The following is a 21,889-nucleotide window of genomic DNA, read 5'->3' as shown; positions in this document are numbered from 1 at the left end:
CTTATTGTGTAACCATGTGAATACGACCACTTGTGATGTCAGTTTTTTCTAACCTTTAGTCCACAATCCATTCTAATAAAATATACTTGTACATGTAAAAGATAATAGAAGGTAAATATCCCTCTGTACGAGAATATGAATGCCTTTAACCTTATCCATATGATATAAACAGGCAGGCAGAAACTTACAACCTAATATTTAAAGGTAATTTTTCAGGTTCAGTAGAATGCGTTTGAATTTAAACACATTTTCTTCAAGGAGGTTATATAGTGCAGTGAAGGAGAAAAAGTGATCTAGATAATTATGATGAAAATATAAAGAAAATAATTTTAGAGATTATTGTGACCTTTCTTTTACAAGTGGGAAATAAAATGAAGTCCAAATCATCAGTACAGTAATATTTACTCATCATATTAAATTCATATAGCCTTAAGCCTCTCTCTTGATTATAAATCCATCTGAGCCTTGGCCACCATAGCTAAGGATTTCTTTATTTTCTTATCTTTTTGATACTTTAGCCTAGACTGTTGTTACAGACTTCTTTAATTTTTAAAGACAGTGAGAGAAGCATGAATGTAAAAGAATCAAGCAAATGATTTTTTAAATGCTAGTCATGTAAAAGTTCCATTAGCCACTAAAAATTTGTTTTAACCTAGTCTATCATTACTCATATACTTCTTTTAGTCACAACTTTATAGTTCAAAGTTCTCAAATACATTAGGACAATGAACCTCAAATTATCTTGTAAAAGGAATCATTGAAATTGTTAAACCTATTAGCTTCCTAGTCCTCACTTGACTTTCTGAAATGGAATCTCAGATGGGGCTGGGAGCACACAAGATTCATAGAAAACACTTAAGTTTCTACCAAAACACCGTTTTTTAAGAAAAACCAAACAAACAAAAAAGCAAGTTAATGAAAAACAGTGAATATGCTGAACTGATTATTCGTTGAATGAGTTAATATTTACTGAGGATCTCATGTGCCCGCCACCTTTCAAGTCCCGGGGCACTATTCACATACTACTCTTAAGAATAATTGTCTGATTTTAATGAGTTTAATGCCCATTTTCATTGAGGCAAAGCTGACTTTTAAAAATAAGGCTTATTACATGTATTGGAATTTATTTCCAAAACAACCTTGATGAGTGTCCATAGTGAGTAATTAGAAAGTGTGGGATAAATAGGCTGGACTTATTGCTTATGCTCAGCAAATACAGGTGCTAAAAGGCATCCAAACTATCATTCTGAAAGGAGATGCTCACTTTGAGACCACCTTCAAGTGCTTTGAAAATCACTCTTTAAAAATTTTAAATTTTAAATTGCTTTATTACTCTGGTAATAACTTAAAGATAATAATGTCCCCTTTTCCCCTACCCCCCCAACTTTAAAATTTGTCAGAGAATATATAAACATTGATGGAAGTGGGCAGGTTAAGATTAAAATAGGAGAAAGTAAGTGAGAGAAAGGGGTCTTTGGAATATATTTATTTGTGAAAGTCCAGAGGGCAGAAATAAAACTGGTGTGTGAAAGTTAGAAAGATTTAAGTCGTTGTAAGGAAGAACTTTTAAACACATTTTATGGAATAGACTAGCTTGTCAGCAGGGACAAGGGAAACATCTGTCAGTGTTTCTGTAGGCACTTAGACTAAGGGTTTTGAAAGATTACAGGCTATATATGAGTTTTTAGAGTGAAGAACTACCTGAAATGGTGGTGTGCACTCTGCCTTCCCTGAAAAATCAGAAAGTTTATGGAAAGTTAGCTCTTCAGTCTTTTTTTTTTTTTTTTTTTTTTTAGGTGAGGCAATCCTTGGTTGACCTCACAGATTGCAAGGACCTTGTCAGCTTACAATCCCTTACTTTTTTATTTTTTGTGCCTACGGCACCTGGTCTTCCTAGGTGGTCTCCCATTCAAGTACTAACCAGGCCTCTACCCTGCTTAGCTTCCGAGCTCAGACAGGATCGGGCTTGTTCAGGGTGGCATGGCCGTAGACTTCTTCAGTCTATTCTTAAATTATGCTTGCTTTAAGAACCGGGTGGAACAAATGACTAGATGCTATCTTGGGGACAATGATTTAAATGAAAAAATGAGGTAAAAAGTGTGTGAATATGATGACACGAATTCTCTGCTGTCATGTATAAGTGCTACCTTGATTCCCTGGCTCTAGGGGATAGAATGAAAATGAATATATGAAAATTAAAAAAAAAAAAAAAGATAGAATTTGATTCAAGATCAATGAGATTTTTCTGGCAGTTAGAACCGTTAGTATCAGTTCACTATAAATATGCTTTTATCAGTATTACAGAAATATGCTTTCACTTTTAAAACTATGACATCCTTATCAAAATGTCCATATGTCATGTCCAAGTCACAGGAAAACAGAATAAAATATCTGGTGTAATTAAATAGCTTGTGCTTCTGGGAGAAGTAAGTATTTAATAGTGTGTGCAATGTAAAGCTGTTAGAAAGGACCCAGCACCTAGCAGAGCTCCTGTCCTGCCACAAGGTAAACATTCCATAAAGATGTATGGAATGCATATATTAGAATTAGATTAATGCTAGGATAGCTCTACATTCTGTTCCAGTAACTTATAGAGTATTAAACCTAGTGTCTCATTTACTTCTTTAAACAGCCCTATGAGGTAGGTTCTATGACACTTCTCTTACTGGTGAGAAACTGAGGCCAAAGAACTTGCCCAAGGTTAAGTGCTGAAAATGAGAATTAAACATAGGTCTGTTCAATGGCCCAATCTACATGCTTACCCACAGTCAGGGTTGAGTGATCTCCATATACTCCTCTTCCTCCAGCAAATTTTGTTATACATTTCTGAATGACCCCATCAGAACCTCTGTGGTATGAACCAACTATAGCTCTAATGGCATACAGAAAATTGAATTGTATATGGAAATGATTTTACCAGGTGGAAATTTAATACATCTTTTTACATAAATTAGCACTGTAAATCCTGAACGTGCATTAAGTTTAATCATTTGTTTTAAATGTGTGTCCCTACACACATAGCTTTTTGACCTATGTTCTGTTACTTTCATTATTAATAAACTCCCAATGTTTGACATCATGCACTTGTTGCATAGTGATTTTCACATTTAGTGAGCAGGAAAATCATCCTCTTGATGACAATTTTGCAATTCTCCTTCAAAATGTTTCTTTGGGATGTTGTTCAGATTGATTAAAACTAATTTAGAGAAAATAAGAGGCAAGCATCTTCAGTTCCTAAGCTAATTAGTATCATATAAAGTCTCTGTAATCGACATAACATTTCGATGTATTTCATCATTCATACGGTGATTATTCATGAAGTAGAGCTAAGGCAGAAGGAAATGGGGCAGGCACAAAGGGAATGGGTAGGCCAATGTGCATGCATGGGGCTGAGTGTATGCCTCTGGCATTGTGCCAAGTCCAAATAAAAATGTGGTTAGCTATAGTTTTGTCATAGCCACACCAGTTATTTCCTCTCCCCTGACCTGTTATCAAGTACAATTAAAACAACTATATATGAACACAGGAAATACAAAGCACATGAGAGAGAAAGAGAGTCTTTTAAAATCCAAGCATGTTCTATAAATTTGATGCAAAGAATTCTATACATAATGGGCATTTTCGGGTAAGCAGTACCTGTTTTCTCTCCCATAACATCAACTGCCAAAGATTAGGGACAGTCTCCAAATAAATAATTATGATTTATCTACGAATTTACCTACATGCTTTATGAGTCTACTTATATTTTTAGTTTTACTCTTCAAAACAGTTTTAATCTTCTGTTGAACCTAGTATTTCATTTTATTAGACTTAAATGCCTCTCCTCCAAACTTCATAGAATGATTCCGAATTCTGGAATTTCGCAAAGTACACTTTCTTACTGTGGGATCAGTTCTTGCAGAAAGTTAAAGCAACTGAAAGATGTCTTCCTGTTCTTCCTGCACCTTTCCTCCTCCTTGTAGGCTGCTTCTCCCTCCAAGCACCACAGAGTCTCTGGCTGCTGCTTCTCCCAAAGAAAACGACTTACTGATAAATTAAGATGTTTAATGATCACGTGAAGTGATGAGAAACTTTATTTTTACTCATGCTTTTTATGGAGAAAGAGTAGCATAGAGATGAACAAGAAATCAGTGGGGAACTGTTTTGTGAATGGGCCTTATCCTATAAACTCATCTTATGACCAATTTCTTCTCTTAGGTCAAAGGAGCAGTAAGGACCCGAGGCTCTCACCCATGACTGTAGATGCTGATGGCTTCATAACACTTAGTATTGCTACAGTGAATGATTTACATGTTTCAAAAACAACTGCGTCCTCCTTTGAAACTTCAGTTTGTGGTTATTGTTCTTTTCCAGAATTCGATTAGAAAATTGTCCAAGTTTCATCAGAAAGGCCACAACAAGGTATTTTCGCTTTGATTTGTGGATAGTTTTTGGAAATGAGGAGGAATTTCATGTTTTCTTTTCAGCAATTTTTAGAATAAAATTGGTCAGGAATTTTAAGAAACACAAAATTAAGCAAGAAATGTTAAAAAGAAAATGCACGACAAGTAATCACACTGAGATCTAAAATGTACATCTGAAAAGAAAGACCAGGTGGGCGGAGGAGAAGCATGTGCAGTAACCTGAGGCCTGACTTCTACTACAGCAACATGAGTATCATTTACTGAACGAGAACCAGCTGCCGTGGCTCTGATTCCTGAGCATTTATTAAGAGAAAAGGTGGTATCTAACACCGCCAGCCATTACAGAAAAAAGTAAAGCTTTCAGTGCCAATGAGACAAAATCTTTCTTTACAAAGATGAAAAACGATTACAAGACAGTCCCTGTTCTTCATCCAAATCAGAGCGGATACAGCCCAATGTCTCAGACTAACTCCCTTCCTCCCTAAAACTGCTGTCCTCCTCCACTCCCACCTCCCATGACTTCAGAACATTTTTCTGCTGCTCACTTTCTAGATCGCTGCCTTCAGTTTGTTTTGGGAGATCCACCTCATTAGGTGAGACACAATAATCTTCAATATTTTTGACATCCCATAAGTTCCTTTCTCACAGAAAGATATCTGGAATTGAGATAATACAAACGAAAATAAAGACTTACTTAGGTTAAAGTCAACATTCTAACAGCTGAAACATTAAGATACCAAATTTATGGTAAATGATTAATGGAGATGGAGTAAAGGTGGTTTTTTGATTGGCTTCTAAACAGTTCCTCTTGTTCACTCAGTTTTATATCAGGGAAATTCAGATGACAAAGTAATCTTGCTATTATGTAAACATATATGGAGAAAGTGATTCTTAATTTATTAAGATGATGAAAACCACAAAGAACTCAAATAACTATCTGAAAACCTAGTATTTTACTCCATGTGCCTTTATGTCCATAGACTCTCTATGATGATATAAAATTTATTTTCTATTAAATCATTTTACTAGTGATCAGAATGAAATCATACTTGATTTTACAGCTCGAGTTTCCCCTTTGAGCAAAGGTGGACACTAAAAAGAGGTTGTGTTCTGATTCCAGGGAGAATATGCTATGGTCTCAGCAGCCTAATGCAGCTGGCTGCCAGTAAAGAATTTATGGTAAACGCTATTTATGCCCACTCAATTAAAGTAAATGGATATTTATTGAGTGCCACTGTACATAAGACAGAGTGTTGCAGTAATGTGGTAATGCAGTCACCACCTTTCCACCCTATAGCCCCTCAAACTTTTCTTCTTTCAGAGGTCCACACCCAGAGAATTCATTCCTCTAGTCGTGCTTTTCTGGTACATACTGAACATTTAAAAATACTAACTACTCTTGATGCTATATTGGATATATTAGATAATGTAAAATTCTCAAAACAAAGGATTCTTACCTCCTGAAACTTCTAAAATATAAGTTCAGAATAGCTCAATAGTTTTTAAAGAAATGAGTAGCATGAATCTTACTTAGAAGAGCTTATAAATAAAAGGAACTTGATAAGCAACATAATATTTCCATAATTTTTGATGGTCTTTTTGTGAAGAAATGGCATTTTCAACATTTCTGCTTTAGAGGTCCTGAGAATAAACACAAATAATCAATTGTGAAAACAAAGCATTAGTAAGCATTTAGAATTTGTTAATTTAATCTGTACTCACTGTGTGTCTGACAAAAGATGGATCAGGTTAAATAATGTGTCTTATTTGAAAATAGCCTCTACAATAAGATGAAAACTCACTGAACACGTACCAAGACAGGCTCTTTAGGTTCCAATTCCAGTTATTCTTAGTTGTTACATTTGCTGGAGGTGTCGAATGTAAAATCCAGTCTGATTTAGTCTATTTTATAAGCAATTTCATTGAGAATGTCAGACATATTTGTGTCAGAAGACACAAAACAACAAAAAAAATCAATATTTTCATAAGTCTAAAGATTAAACAAATTTAATTTATTCCAGCTGCTAGCACTTGTATACTTTTATTTTTAAAAAAAGGAATTAGTAAATATTTTCTAATAAAACTTTATGTAATTATATTTTATTGATGCATATGCTAAAATATATATATATATTTTAGATTTCTAAATTGGTTTAAACTCATTTATTTGTTCATTTTGTATTGCTTTCTTTTATATGGGAGGTTTAGATTTTATTACAATGAGCTGTAATAATAAAACATTTCAATAAAACATTGGCTTCTGCACAAAAGTTCTATGAACAGTGTAGAAAACATACTCTTAGCTCTCAGGGAGGCATCTATACACTGTCATTGTGAGTAACATGGAAAACATACATGAGGCTCAAAGAAGGAGCAGAAAAGGGAAATGTAAATAATCTAGTTTACTTTTTAAAGGAGCTTAAATAAAGAAAAGTTTCTAATAAAGAAGAACAAAAGCTACTTTGATCAAATTCTATAAAATCACATGATTAGCACTTGAGATTAGCAAACCAAGGCCAGTCCGAGATATAATATAATTCCAGGTCTACCACGTATTTGATATTGAGATTTTAGACCAATTCTCTGAAAGATTTAACTATTTTCAGTCTCTATAATGTTCTAGCTCAGGGTTTTTGTTCCATCTAATTTAAGGGATATAAATAAAAGCAATGTTCTTCCCTCTTTCAATTATCAGACATGTATTTCCCACTATTTGTGTCTAAGGAAATTACTCTGCATCATCAAAACGTCCACGTGATCTTTTTGGAACAGACTTTCTTGACTCCAGTTACCCTAAAAGTCTCTTCGCTTTTGAATACCACCTTATAACTGTTGCATACTGAACATTTTTAAATGTTCTGTATGCAACAGTTATAAGGTGGTATTCAAAAGAAAGGCAAAAAAAGACCTAATAAACTATGAAAGATAATTTCTGAACCAATGGTTTACAGACAAGCAAAATGAGAAAGACCAGTGGAGACCTCCACAAGTTCACTTTTCTCTGTCCCTCATCTCCATCCTTCATTCCTGGAATTTATCTATTTTTTTTAATGAAGTTCCTGGAATTTATCTATTTTTTTTAACGAAGTTAGGAAAGTAAAAATATATTAAATTCGATGTTTTTATGAAACATCTATTTGAATACTTAGTATTAATTCTGATACTATGGTAGACTAAAAAAGAAAGATGTTCTTTTGGTTTCTGCTCTTAAGTACCATATCTATTATTTGATATTTGATTCAAAATAAGAATCAGAAAGTTAAAACCAAAATTACTTCACACTAATTTCTACTACACACTCTTTTTCACACACAGAGTGTTAACTGTTAGCACAACAGTTTCAATCAGAATATGAAATATAATGGTGTTAGGCAAACGACTGTTTATGAATAATTTAATGTAACTATTTCAGAGCCCTAAAATAACACTCTTTTTTATTGTTTTCCTAAGCTCTCAGTCAGCTAATTGCTGCATGGAAGAGTCCCTATCGTATCTCCTGTTATGGATTTTATGGTTCAATTTACTGAAATACTTCTTCCTCTCTTTATTATCTAGGACTTGGCTGCTTTTTTCTTTAATACTTTATTACCAAGATAGGAAATCAAGTTGATAATGTCCTATGGATCATAACAAATTCACCTATTTGCTCTAGTAGATCTGTGGTAACAGCAAGGGCCAACTGAACACAACACGTCAGATGTGCTGACTGGTCCCAAGACAGCAGGCAACATGCAACAAAAAAGAGAAGTTCAAGACCTCACTGAAGACAACAAGCTGCAGCCACAGCTTCCCAGCTGAGTGACACGAAGCCTATAATGGAAACGTTACTCGTTTAGGTAGGCACACGTGAAAAATTAATTTCCCGATTGTCTGTATTTGCATGGTAATAAAAACTTCATTTTCCTGGCTTGTTCTGGCTTCAATTAGAATTTCTTTGTCATACCTGAAATTTAGGCAAGGAGGAAAAAGAAGGCTGTAGAAATTGTCCCTCTGGAAATAGCATGCTAATGGAGCTTATCACTACCATCATTAATTTAATCAAAAACCTTGAGGCAGAGGGCTAGAGCAATCTGTTAAGAAAACATTTTCTAAAATGAGAGTGCTTCCCATTTCAATTAGGGTCTTGCTCCTTTTTTCTCTTTGAGACTTTTTTTTCTGTGTTCTCTCTCCCCTGCTCCACCCCCATTCCAGACAATGATTAGATCTTCAGCTGGGGGCTATATTTTTTAGTAAAGAATGTCTTCTTAAAAATGGAAAATTTTGCAATAACATTGCTCTCCCCTAACCTTTTTAACTGATTTCTTTTTTATTAAATGACATCTCAATTAGTTCATACACACTATGCCAAAGATAAAGTCCTTGTATCTCAATGAGAGAATACTCTAGAGAATGGAGTTTTTGCTTCATGGTGTGCATGTTAATATGCTATTCTCTTTAATTGGTTTTATAGATAACGGCTGCCAGTGGACAATTCTGCTGTACTTGTATGTGTGAATTATAACTTTGTTGATTTTTAAGCCTCAGGAACATAATTATTAAACATATATTGGGTGGTGGTGGTCTCTGCTCAACAATGAGACTTCTCTCTTCCACCTTCAGGGAATACCTTTACTAATGCAAACAAATCCTTTCACAAGCCCCTATTGCAAAGATGACGCTTTCTATATGAAAAGGTTATACTTTCTGCTAGAGAGAATTTTTTGAGCCTAAAATCAAGTGAGTATCCTAAAAAGAATCTCTCTCTGGGAGTTGGAGGAAACAAAACTGCGTTTTGGAACTCTGATGCTAAAGATGACAGTGATGTGGCCATGCTACCCAGAATACATGGGAAACATCTCCAGCTGTATTTACTGACAGCTTATCCAGCATATGCTTCTAAATGGCACGAGGAGGCAAGGTGCCTGCTCTCGGCTCATCTTTCCCAATGTAGTTTTATTTAAAAAAATTTAGCTATAAGTGGCACCATGGAATGATGAGGTCATAAAATAGCATGTAAGGGATTCTATTTGTGGACCACTACGAAATCTGAAAAAACACTTTCATAATAAAATACATTTGCAAGACAGAAGAGAACATTTTTAATATTGTTGTTTTCCATTCAAACAAATACATTTTGAAGGTTTTTTTTTCTATTTTCGCTTTCAATATTTAAGTTTGGAAATTGGGGAAGATAAGTCACAAAAAATATATTTTACAAAGCGTTTAAGGAGAAATGTCCTTTAAAAATTGAGAGTAGATGTTTAAAGGCATAAGTAAACTCAACCTTTTTTAGAAAAATGCAGACTCTGTGCCCATTTCTATATGCCTGGGAGAGAAGCACTTGTCCATGTGACCATTCGTATTGGTGTGATTAAAAGCCAGGCTCCAGCAACTTTAAAGTAAATATTCTCTAACACATCCATGATCTTCTAAACTTAAAGACATGAACTACACTAAAATAAGCACTTAAGTATAGTTATTATTGTTCTGGAACTAACAGAAATATGCTCCTGGTCTAAGCTAGAGATATTAACATTGATAACTATACAAGAAAATTAATCAGTTTCCACAAACAGTAAATACTAACTAAAAAGGCCAGCATTCATTCACATGTAAAAAGCTGTTGTCTCTTATATGTGGAAAAAATTATAAAGGGCTCTATTTTTCTCTCTCTGGTTTGTGAAATTCTTAGTAAATCATATTGAGGGATAAGAAACCTGATGAGTGACTTCTGAAGGTACTAAGATATCATGAAAATAAATAAACCAGAATAACCCTTCACATCCCTCTCCCCCAGCCCACTCCATGTATGCATGCCTATTCATAGAAACCAAAACTGAAATACCAAAATCATGAGATGTAGATATATTTTTTAATGTATGAAAAATAGGTAATGCCCATTTCTCACATAGTCAAGAATTCTGCTGAGTGCTCAGTCCTCTCTAACCTTCCAAGTATGATAACAGATTTACTTTTACAGATGAGGAAGCGGAGGCACAGAGAAGTAGGGAAACTAGAAGCTGCTGGACTGGGATCAAAACTCCCCACTGTGAAATTATTCTACAGAAGGGGAGAGAACTGCAATAGGGTTTAGGAAATTTGAATCAGTTACATTCTTGCCCATTATCGTGACTCTGGACTTCCATTTTCTCATTTCAAAAACATCTAAATTACTTAAAGTTGTGGATTTCTATGTCACTTTTCAGCTCCCATCTGCATAGTCTTTTAAATTGTAAGTTACCTCCCCACCCCAAGAAGTTTAGTGGTGAAAGGACAGTTGAAATCACCAAATGTCAGCTCCCTCCTTCTTTTAAGGAAAGCTATTCTATAGTATCTCTGATTTACAATGATATCTCTACATAAATTCTTATAATGAAAAGCACAGCCTATAGGTCATAAGATATTGTTAAAAGTTTGTTAGAAATATCTTTTTTGTTGTTAACTTTATACCTACCCATAAGATCTAAATATTGACCCACTTCTTTTGTTTTTTATATCCTTTGTTTTTATACAACTTTCTATAAACGTAAAGAAAATAGGATTACTACATGAAGTTTTGAAAAATATAGGAATATTACATATAAATAAAAACCTATAGTTCAACCACCCAAAGAAATCCATTAAAAAGGATTTCTTAGCAATTAGTTTAATGTATATATTTCAACTTTAAAAATTCAACTTTGATCTAGTGATCTTTTACTCAACATTATAATGTGAATATTTATTCATGCTAGTAACTATTCTTGGTGAATATGATTCTTATAATTTCTTTAGCTTCTTTATATTTTTAATTTTTAATTACAACTTTTAAGCATTTTTGAATAATTCAGATATTCCAACTCACAACTATCAACATTTCCTTTATTGTTTCTTCATTCAAAATCATAGATTTCAATTCCAAAGAGTTAAATATTTGTTTTTATTTTCCTGTGTAATTTTTATGGTTTCTTAATATTTTCTTTGTTATCTCTTTAATCTATTTATTATTTACTCTGGCATATATTTATATGGTTGAGAAACTGTAAATTTTGTGAAACCTCACAAAATTTATAGATATTCTAGGCTTTCAGATATTTGAAATCTTTGATCATGCTTATCATTTCTCTTCTGTCCAATGACAAGTGTTCTCTATGTTAAATATGATCAATTCCTTTTTTCAAAAGGGTTTGAAAAGTAGTCTCCTCTGTACATTCTCACATTTTGCCATTTTATTAGGAAGTGTGATGTTCACAACTGAACACAATTTTTAAAAGGTGTATTGTCCATATATTTTAGGGCAAGAAATTATAATTCCATAAATGTGACTAAGATTAAATACGCTTGTCGGCTACCACATCATAACTTTGTCACGTATTCAACTGGAACTTAACTGAAATCTCCCAGATCTTTTTCATATGAACCACCATTGCCAAGCCCTGTTTTTAGAAAATGTTGGCAATTAATCTGAAAGCCTTTCATCTATGAGGCTGTATATATGCTTTTGATATACATTATGTTTTCAAATGATGATTGTGTTTCTGATTTAAATAAGATTATGCAATTGCCCAGAAACCTACAAGGAGACTCAATGAATGGCTTTGATGGGAGTGATAATGTGGAGTGTACAGATACTGGAATCTCTATTCAGTAATCCTTCCTCATAAACACACCAAAACATGATGGCCATAGAGTGAGCAATGCCTTCATCTAAAACACATACCTACAATATGATTATAATAAGATTTCAAGAAGTTCCTTTAAGAATGCCATGAAACAAACTTAAAACTTCCCCAAAATAAAAGAGGAATTTTAGGCACCAAAAGACTGAGCTCACTACTTTTTTGCAAAGCCCTTTGTGATCTTCTTAAGCTCATCTATTCAGAGTAAAGGTCAAGTGGGCACACCCAGCAATTCTGTTTTCCCACAAAGCTGCTACAGTTTTCTGTCTCCTGACAGCTCCGTCACTAGGAGTCTATTATCTTTCATTCTGTTTCCAGCACCACCCAGATCCTTAACTAGAAACCCACTAAACAGCTCTTTTCTTTCATGGGTTGACTTTCAGCTTCTTGTAATGGCTTCATGTTATACATCTAAAAGCTTTCTTCTCTTGCTCTGTTTGTTTAAGGAGGGCAATTTGAGAAAGCACAACCCACCCTAAACAAGTCTTTCACTACTTAGTAGAGCAAATACAAGTACATTTTCTAATGAAGGTCTCTTCTAGTTCATTAGGTGGCACTTGAAAAGTAGCAGTTAGATAACATGTCTGAAACTGTTTCTAATGACTCTTTCAAGAATTTGATTTCTACTTAGAGGAGCACTTTGCATCTTCCTTTAAATAATAGTTAGTAATTCTTTTTAAAAAACTGGAGTTTACTGTCTAATCACATAGACTACAAGTTTTGTCTGCATTCTCTCAAGACTTCATAGAGCAAACTCTTTTTCTTGTCCCAATACTTGTTTCAATTAGTAGCTGTTTTCTTGTTCAAGTCTTAATCCAGATCAAGAAATCAAACACGACGAAATAAAATGTAGTGTTTCTGAGTTGACAGCTACTTGGAAGATCAAAAAATCAAATCCTCCCACTTTCAAAGTTAAATGGAGAAAAAGGAAATGGAAAAAAAAAAAAAAGTTGCTCCTGGCAGGCTCTAAGCTTTCCATTTAAAGGTGTTTGTAGACTAATGTGATCAGAGTGGGGCCAAAGAAGTCATGTTCACAGCAGGAGAGTCAACACATTAAGTTTAAGCTCAAGATAGCTGTTTTCTTACATTTCTTACATTTCACTGCATATTTTCTTGCCATTTCTTGACTGACGATTCTTGACACATAAGTATACATTCAATCACACACATATCCTTAACTAGGAAGAGAAAATAGGTATGGATAATTTACTGAAAAACTATCGGCCAAAATAAATGAACATGGGATTTCTTCAATTCGAAGGTAAATGCGTATCTTAGCATTAATGAGTGCAGCAGAATAATGCTATTTATGTATTTATTTAAATTTCATATAAAGTATATTAAAAATAAATAACTTTTTTAAATGCCTGGTTTACCTTCGGTTGCGAGTAGAAAAGAAATGCACACAAAAATATAGGTTACAGGTCCCAAATGGCAGAATTTCAGATTAGTTTTTTCTTTTTATCTTTGTCACATGACATTGTTTGAACTCACTGCTATTGTTCTCTTCCTAATATTTATGAGACAAAGTCAGTGAAGAGAGCAGTTTGAATTACTAGGTAGCAGTTATCTTAAAATAAAATGTATTCAAAAAGCCATTCCTCTCACATGTTACATCATGACTTGTTATTTCTGTAAGGTTTTCACCCTTGGTAGTTCCAGTAGAATAGCTACATTGAAAGCAGCTGTCATCTTAAAATGATGATAGACCCAAGATCACATGGAGCCAAAGAACATGAAAGGGCAATGATGGCAAAGGCACACAGCTGACAGGAATTCTGGTGGTGCTTGGCAGGATATTGCCCTAAATTCTTGACTTGGCTATGAGAACTCTGTAATCTGGTCTCAACTCACTTCTCCAACTTCATCTTTTTATCACACTTCCTCAACCACTCTCATGTCATTCTTCATCCAGGTAGATTTATTTGTGGCCATTTTCTCTCTAGCCCCTAAGTCTTTTCACTTGAATTAACTTCTACCTAAATGTCTTCACCTTCTCATTCTCATTAATCCCAACTGCCTGACTAGGTAACTCCCACTCAACCATCAGTACTCAGCTTGAATCACAGTGCCACTACTGTGTCAATTTAGGTTCCCCTCCTGTGTGTTTCATAGCACCTCTTACTTGTCCCTGTAACACTCTAAAGTGGTGATGTTATAAAAGCAGAAGTTTCCAGAATGTGTCCAAAGATCACAGGCATCAGAATCTCCTCAGAGGCTTGTAAAACACAGCATTTCTGGGTCCCACCATTGTCCTACTGAATCAAAAGCTCTGGGAATGGAGATGAGAAATCTGCACGTTAAGCCTTCAAGGTAACACCTGTACATCCTACCTTCAGAGCCATGAGAGGGAAATATATTCTTTGAAGGAGTGAAAGCACAGATTAAAAATACTTTAGCTTTTTTTCTTTCTTTTTTTAAACATATTGAAGGAATCAGGGTAAAGATTCAAAAACATAATATTTTAAAGATGGACTATAGCCTTTACAATGAGGGTAGAACCATCTACGTGTTGGAAATTCATAATTCTTTAGATGATTTTCTTCCTTCTCTAGTTTAGAAAAATAAAACCATGCCCTATATATGTCAATTCCATTCCTTCCTGAAAGACATAGAATAATGACTCCTTTAAAGAAGACTGAAGAAAAGCATGTGTGTGTGTGTGTGTGTGTGTGTGTGTGTTTATTCCAGAGAACTACTTTTTAAAGAGACATTTTAATTAACCCCAATTTAGTAGACAATGCTGAAACACTGGGGACTTAAGACATTCCTGACCTATAGCTTTTTAGTAATAATGATGATGATAAATGAGGCTACATTCTCCAGTCTAGAAATACTTGCTACAGGCATAATTTCTGAACATCTTGCTTCTCTCACTTCTCAATGCCCCATATCAAGTAATAATGAAGTTAAGCACAAGAACGGAAAACCGAGGGAACCAAATGAAAAAGATGTAAAAGGAAATGAATATAAATGAGGTGATGCAGCTCTATATTTTTTAGAACTCAAATTCTAATGAAGATAGTTTAGAAATTGGAATGACCCTCAAGGTTGGTTCTGCAATGAGTATTTGTGATTCCTGAAGAATTTTGGTGTTATTTCTCAGGTTTTAATTAGCAGTGGTGGCACCCTAAAAAGATTCTCAGCAATTTCTTGTAGACTCCAGGCCATTTGCTCTCATTATGAAAGTCAGCTTTCATCGTTCCTGTACTATAGTTGATCTTAGCACAGTTGCTAACGCCACCAATCATCTAATTATTTTCTGTGTAACCTGGAGAATAAAAATAAATTCCTCTGTAAAAACGTACAACATGTTTTCTTTTTAAAATGTCTGATAGCTTTTCAGAAAAAGAGAAGTAACCATATAGTCTTCTAATTCTAAACTATTTCTTTATGTGTGTCAAAAACATTGATTTTGGCATTTTGCCTACACCAAGAAAATCGGTGCTTTGAAGGCAAGGAGCAACTGACTTACACAGAGACTGTTATAATCTCTTACCCCCTACCTTCTTGGAAAAGCAGAATTCACAGTGGTTGGTCAGAACACTGTTTGGGGCTGGAATAGAGCAAGACCACTCAGAAGTTCCTAGAGCCAATTAAATACCCCTGATTTACTGATTTAATAAAGAAACTCTGTCTTCTGACCTCAAAGGGTCAATAAGAACAAACATCAATAAAAGGGAAATGTTTTCACTGAAAACATAGGGAGATCAAGCATGAGGTTCCTAATGTGATTCTGCGATGCACTAATTTATCAGTGAAATCTCATGGTGGGTAACAACTCATCAAAGAAAAGAGCAATCTCTGTTCCACAGCCTTCAGACGACGATACTTAAATTTTCACAGACAGGTTAGAAGCCAAACTATTGAGTACACCAAGACTCATGGGCACATTTAGCCAATTTTCAAAGAAACAACAGTTCTTTCTTTTATGTTATTCAAGTCTACCACAAATCTGAAAAAAATATTAAAGTAGAATCTTCTGTAGATAGGTGATCACACAAATAGTGTGTTCATTTCTGTTCTGCTACACTCATAGGTGCTGGTGGACAGTTGAGGGTTGATGGATTTTAGTCTAAGAGAGTTATTTTTTTACTTACTCAAAGAAATACCTTGTCAAAAGATTTGATATTTTAAGTGATGTAAAACCACGTAAATAATTTGAAATGTTTTTTTAAAGCTACAGGATATGCTTATTATCATAAAAGCAGGTACCAATTCCATAATAATAAAACCTCATAGAAAAAGAATCAAGGATTATGCTAGAAGAATCCTTCCTTTGGGTTGTGGGATTTCGCATAATTATTATATCTTATCACTTTTGGGCATTTACTTATTTTTTCACCATTTTTACTGTGAATATTAATACAAACATACATCAAAGTTGAAGGGATTTTTCAATGAGTACCTATGTATCTAGCATATAGATTTTAACAATAACTTTACTGGGGTCTATAATTTACTTTGAAATGCATCCAAAAATAAGACTGATTGATAGATATATAGAACTTTAATAAAACAAGTACACTTTTCCTTAAATATTTAAGGATGTATATTATTATTCAGAGTTCAATATTTATTTTTTATATAATATTTACACAAAATAGAGTTCACAAATATTAAGTGCAAATTCATTAAGTTTTGAGAAATGCATGCAGCCTCATCCTGATTGAAATCCAAACCCTCTACCAAGCGTGATCTAACTGTAGCCTCTCTAACCACAACTCCAGTCCATCATTCTTAGCTCATCTCCCATTGTCTTTCTTTTTCTCACACAAGCTGAGTTCCTACTGTCTTCACAGACTGTGCATAGGTAATTCTTTTTGGCCCTCCTCATTCTTCAATTGTCACCTTTGAATATCACTTCCTTAAAAATGCCTTTACTGCCTGCCCATGTAGAAGATGTCTTCCCAGTTATGCTCTGTAATTGTTTTTATGAAAAGTTGAATTATACATTTATGTTTTCTTTATTTAATATCTGTGTACTTCACTAGACTATAAGCTCCATGACTGTAGGGACTATACATTTCTTATTCACTTTGTCATCTAACATAGTGATACATAGTAGACATACAGCAGATAACTGCCGACTGAAACAATTATAGTTTGATTGCTTATTTCTTACATGCTACTTGTTTATTCTACAATAATACACCATATTATTTCTTAGCCAATTTGTATGTTGATCTTTTATCTCTTTCTGTGACAGGAACCTTTCAAGTTCCAATGCTTATTCATCCAGTCACACGTTTATTAAACACCTACTCTGCACCAGACAATTAACTAAACATTGGGGCATTTAATAGGGAATGAGACAGAAATGTTTCTGTCCTCATCCCATAATAGAAAACAGGAAACTGAGAAATAGAATATAACCAGAAAAGTGCTTTTGGAATGCAAGATGAAATATCTAATTTAGATCAGAAGGGTGAGAAAGACTTGCCATTGAAAGTGGCCTCCAAGCTGGGTCTTGGAGTAGATCTTAGCCTTACTACACTTCTTTTACACACTAAATCCAAGACCACCTTCTCTCTCATGTGTGAACTCCCTTTCACTTTTATCAACATGGACTGTGGAGCACTTTTCCTACATGGAAAAAGAGCTAGTAATAAGGTGTCAGAGTGACTCTCACTTGATTTCTAGCAAGTAAAATCCAGGACAAGTTCAAAGCTATGACTATATTATCTTTCTCCCCATTGGTCTCTTTCTTGAGTATCCCACAGTGACTATGAAGTTTCAGCTCAAAGAACTTATTATTTTTCTTCTCTGTGCACTGAAGTCTAGCTCCAGAATATGAAAGCATATTGCATGGGCTATGGAAGCCCTTAAGTCTGTCAAAGCCCATTCCCTTCCAATATTTATTAACTTCTCTCAGAGTATAGTAACACATTACAGGAGATTTTAACTCTTTAAGAAAACATATAACAGGAAGTAGGATAGGTTAAATACACTTTGCACATCCAACATTTTCGCTTACTCCTTTAAATTCATTCATTCATTAAATAAATAAAGAATCTCATTTTTTTTTTGTACTGATTGGTTTAGTAAGCACAAATTCTGGAGATAAGAGAACAAGAAAGGAGACAAATGAAAGATTTTTAAATATTAAACGGATACTCAGTGGTCTTCCTGATTCCGATATATCCCTTCGAGGTAAAATGTTATTTCTCAATGCAAAGCAAATTCAAATGAATGAACCAAGTTTGGCAGAGGGGTCGAAGTTCAGTTTTGCATAACAGTAGATGAAAAAGTCAAAAGGTTGCATATTAATTGTACTGATGTTAGTGACAATATTGAACAGTGACATCTTTTTTACCATGAGGCTCATCATCTTCCATTAGAAAGTCAGTGTAGCAATCTTTCAAATGTATAGTCAGTTCTGCTATAACTCTTGTTTTGAAAATGCAAATGACTAACAGAAAATTATTTGAGCATGACACAAGATTTCCCATTTGAATATGCATTATTTTGCATGTGAGAAAGGGTAGATGAACATAGAAAACGGCACCCAACTGAATAAAGCCACATAGGAATACACAAAATGCAAACACAGACACAAACCCCTCAAATATCTCCCAGATACCTCAGTTTATCACATGTATTAAGAACCACACCCATCCCCATCCGGTGTTACAACATCCTGTCAGATTTCAGATAACTTTCCTTTCACCTCTTTACAATAACTCTCAAGCTGCAGCTCTTCCATAAGCAAACTTCAGGTCTTTTTCAAGGCAAAGTCCATATTTATTGTAACATTTATGTATTGATAACAATTTACATGTATAAAACTATGTAATTAATTAATTTTAATTAATTGTCTATGTTTTTTCCATAAGTGCTTGTGATTTTTATTTCATGATTTTTTACATATTGAGGTGAATTTTAGAAACACATATGTTGTTATTTCCTATTGCTATTTGTGTGATTTTTATGAAGCCTTTCTATGCAATTTAAAAGTGTCTTATGATACTAAATGTAAATTTAACTTAAAATAATTTTATTCTAATAATTTCCTGTGATTATCTATTTGCAAAATTGGTAACAACTAGGAATATAAGAAATTGTAATTTTTTTCATGCAGAATCTGAAGAGAAAACTAACTGGAGCAATCATTAACTGGTGGATATAAAATAATAACCCATAATCTATTTCTTTGAAATTGAGAAAACCTCCCTCTATTACATAATAGTATATCTTCAAAGACTCCATGAATGATTTTCATGAGGTGGACTCAATCTTTTTTGAAGCTAGAAAAAATTCCCTGGTATGAAAGAGTGGGGGAAAAAAAAAACCACGATTACGAAATTAAAGACAAATTGTAACCACAGTGATTGTTCAAATATTACACTGAATAGTGCAAAGATATACAACTAACCTCAGAAACTGCTGTTGATAAATGGTCTAGTTCTTGCTTGGGCATTTTTGAGGCACTCATCTTACTAAAAATGTAAAGACTGGTCAGGCCACTCAGTGGCAAAAGGTCCTAGGATGTTTCTGTTAGTTAACTCTTGGAATAACTCAATTAAATGAACACTTACAAGTTATTTAGATGACAGAATATTTTACCAATGTATAATAGTGCTAATTGGTCTATAACCAATAGAAATATATAGAGAATTAGCAAACTCATCCAAAATTAAGGAAGGGCATGGGGTGGTATTCTTATGACATTATGCTCTGTTTTTCTAGAACATAGTCAATATTATGATCTTAGAAATAATAATCTTTAACGTAGTTTCATGGTTTATGTATTTTCTAGTGTCTATTTTCTATAAAAGTTGTAATTTGGGGTTTTCATAATGCTTCAATGAAGGCAGGGGACATTTTTTGAAGTTCTCATAAACTCTGAATAAACTACTATTAGTCAAACTTAGATTTTTGCTTGCCTTTTTCTTTCTTATAAAAAAATAGAAATATAAAACAGTAGGTCTGCAACTTTTTCACTAAGAAAATGAAGATAAAAAAACCTGACAGAGAAAATCCAAACCAATTAAGCAAAGCAGAAACCATTTTAAGTTCATACAATCACAGCTGAACATCAAATATAGGTCTAATATTTATCTGAATAAAGTATGCAACTCTAATTGTGACATTCATATAAGTGTATCATGTTAATTCTAATATGTTCATTATCTTAAAAATATTATAAAAAATTCATATTTAGATTGCCTGGAATAATTGAACTAATAATTTTATATGATCACAGTTGTTCTGTATAATCTAAAATTCTCAAAGATTCAAAAAATACAAAAGATTTTAAATTAATAAGGTCAATATTTTTATTTATTGAAGATTCAAAAATCATAAAATTATATAAATAAGAAAATAAAAGCTTGTCTTTATTCTGTGGCATATTGTATTAGGAATCTGTAGCATTAGGGAAGAAAAACCTAGAATTTTAAAAGTGCTAAATAATCTATAATAAAAGATATACTCTTTCTCACACATATAGACATAATATAACAAGATACTATAAAAATAAACTACGGAAAATTTTTGATCAGCATAGATCACCATATTTTGTAATGAGTAGAGTGGATAATAAGGGCCAGTTTGATGTAGAACTATAATTAGCTTTCCTGCAACACTGCAATTAGGAAAAAAAGTTGAATAAGCTGGACTTGATCATTGGAATGATACAGCTTCAACAATAAGGTCTAATGTGATGCCACATGTTTCTGTAATAAAAGCAAGTCCAACTAAGAAAACTTTGTGGAATTGTTTTGCACCATCAAAAGAAATAGAATAGAGTGGCAAGATCCTTATCAGAGCTCAAGACGTCACTGTGATTAATTTTACAATTTAGCTGTAGTTTATTTGGGTGTAGAGATAAAGGCAGAGCTGCTGGTAAACTTGCACATTCATGCTTCTAAATTCATTAATAATCTGTTTTTTCTTTTTTCATTGTAGCAAAATCTGTGGTAAAAGAGATTTTGCCACAAAGGATCTCCACTCACAGACATTTGCACTGTTCTAGTAGATCAGAGTTTTGGGGAAGTCTATCACATAACTAAAAAATAAAATTTATTCTTTCAAAATTACTGTATTTTTAATGAGACATTTCTCATAAAGATGGCCTTTAGACCTGAAAGTGGAGATTCCATGACCAACTCAAAGTAATACAAGTAATAATCAAAACTTTATCTCTTATTCCTCAATTAAAACAAAGCTCCCAAATGACCACATACTCCACTATTTAGCAATGTAGATTAGAAGAATAAATTCCGGTCTCTTTGGAGCCAAGATGATTGTCTGAGAACACGTACCCTCTCATTTAATAATTCAATCATGTAAAAGCCTCTTTTTGAAAATATCTATATATAAAGTGACCATAAAATACATATTAAAAAAGTATAGTACGAAGCAAAAATTCACTACTCAAAACAAAAATATAATTTGTGAAAAATGCTTTTAACTTCTTACTGATAATCAGAGCAAGAATACAGTTATCACTCAAACATCCCGAAGAGAAGAAGCATGTTTATTACCTGTCTTCTGCATCTAAGAAATCCTAGCACACATTACCTGAGATGTGCTGGAATAGAAAGTGCTTACCGTGTACATAGCTTCCTAAACAGCTGCTTTTATTAATCAATTTATTTGTAAAATTTGCAAATAGTAACTATGGTTTCTGAAGATAGTTTTCCAGAAATGAGCTGCAGATACTTTCTCCTTTTCATGTTATTCATAAACAATGAGGAAACTCAGCAATAAACTGAGGGCCATTATACAGTAGTAGATCATGCCTAAATGCTTAGTGTCTTTGCTTCTCTCCAAGTGAAGATGATATAAGGTAGCTTTGTATTCTATTCCTAGTTCATCAAAAACTATCAGAGATTTTAGTCTCCT

General features: G+C 33.7%; 1 protein-coding gene and 1 pseudogene across 2 annotated transcripts in view; both read right to left on the bottom strand.

The window, feature by feature from the left end:
* The window catches only part of UNC5C (unc-5 netrin receptor C), a 334,483-nt gene that overhangs the window by 212,398 nt on the left and 100,196 nt on the right, over positions 1 to 21,889 (bottom strand). The gene's annotated exons all lie outside the window — the stretch shown is intronic.
* LOC111737337 lies at positions 1,873 to 1,992 on the bottom strand (annotated as a pseudogene).

This window comes from Pteropus vampyrus, unplaced genomic scaffold, assembly GCF_000151845.1.
Source record: "Pteropus vampyrus isolate Shadow unplaced genomic scaffold, Pvam_2.0 Scaffold25, whole genome shotgun sequence".
NCBI classification, from domain to species: domain Eukaryota; kingdom Metazoa; phylum Chordata; class Mammalia; order Chiroptera; family Pteropodidae; genus Pteropus; species Pteropus vampyrus.
The sequence above is the reverse complement of the archived record's forward strand: the minus strand, read 5'-3'. Positions and strand labels throughout refer to the sequence as shown.